This window comes from Micromys minutus, assembly GCF_963924665.1.
Source record: "Micromys minutus genome assembly, chromosome: X".
Taxonomy (NCBI): Eukaryota; Metazoa; Chordata; class Mammalia; order Rodentia; family Muridae; genus Micromys; species Micromys minutus.
The window spans coordinates 34,177,917-34,179,315 of record NC_137970.1 but is presented as its reverse complement, the minus strand read 5'-3'; positions in this window follow the sequence as shown (position 1 = coordinate 34,179,315).

The window sequence follows — 1,399 nt, the reverse complement described above, 5'->3', positions numbered from 1 at the left end:
ACGTATTTCTCATTTTAAGGAAATTATAATTTGTACTCAAGAGAAGCTGATTATGAAAAAAGGAGGAAAGGGAACCTAATAGAGGTCCAAGATTTCTAGTAGCAAACTACTTGTACAGGCTGGATTTTGCCCATGTGAAACAAAATGGACACATTTGGGAAGCGGTAGCCTCAATTGAGCATTCATCATATTGGTAGATTGGTATAGCTGTGGGGCATTTTCTTGATTGCTAATTGATGTGACAAGTCCCAGCCCACTAAGAGCAGTATCATTCCTGGGTGGGTGTGCCTGGGCTGTGTAAGGAAGAGTAGTTGAATATGAGCCCTGAAGCAAGACAATAAGCAGCATGCTTCTGTGGTCTCTTCCTGCCTCCTGTTCATTCCTTTGTTCCTGCCCTGGATTCTATTGATATGTGATATGGAAGTGTAAGTCAACTAAAATCTTTACTCCCTAAGTTGCTTTTGGTCAGAATGTTTTATCAAAACAGGAACCAAGCTAGAATAACATACATACAGAATACAGGATTAAGGAAATTGATTTTATTAGGACTGACTATATAGTTTGCCACCCCTAAGAAACTCTTAATAGGATTAGTGCTCTGTCCTGAGTCAAGGGACCATTGGTTTTTTCTTTATGTACATCCCTTGGGAAATCAGAATAAAACAGGGAACAGAAATGAAAAACATTTGTGTCACAGGAAAAGAGGAAGAGCTTACTTAGGAAAAAATACTGGGCAGACAAGTGTCCCTGTACCCCATTCTTGTAATTGCCAGGATGTATAGAGATCGCCAATATATGTGACTATCTTCCTGTCTGCTGAACCATAATCTACTTAGCCTATCAGAAAAAAAAATCCTCATTCTCCTCTCTCTCTCTCATTTTTAAACTTCGATTTTATTTAAAATTTATTCCTTGAGGATTCTATACCCAAATATGAACATATTTTGAGTTCATTCACTCCCTACTCCCTCCAGCTCTTCCCAGACCTTTCTACATGGCACCCTCCCAATTTCATCTCATCTTCTTTCTTTTAAAAAAGAACTCAGAGTCGAATTAGTGCTGTCCATATGCACATGAATGTATGGCTGACCACCCACTGGAATGTGCCAGGATCCACAACCCTGGTGGTGCCTTGTGAACCCTCCCTCCCTCCATACTGGAATGTTGTTGACCTGCTTGATACTGTTCAAGTCTTGTGTAGGTAACCACAGCTACATTTTTTGGTATAGCAGCCCTTAATATACTGTTTTTTTTTTTTTTTTTTTTTTTTTTAGCAATCTTCCCTGGCCTGTAGCTCTTATGTTTTCACTTTCTTTTATTTGAGGTTCCCTGAGCCTTTGGAGAAGGTAAAGGGGTATAATATACAAGTCTCATTTATGGCTGAGCACTTCAGGGTTCA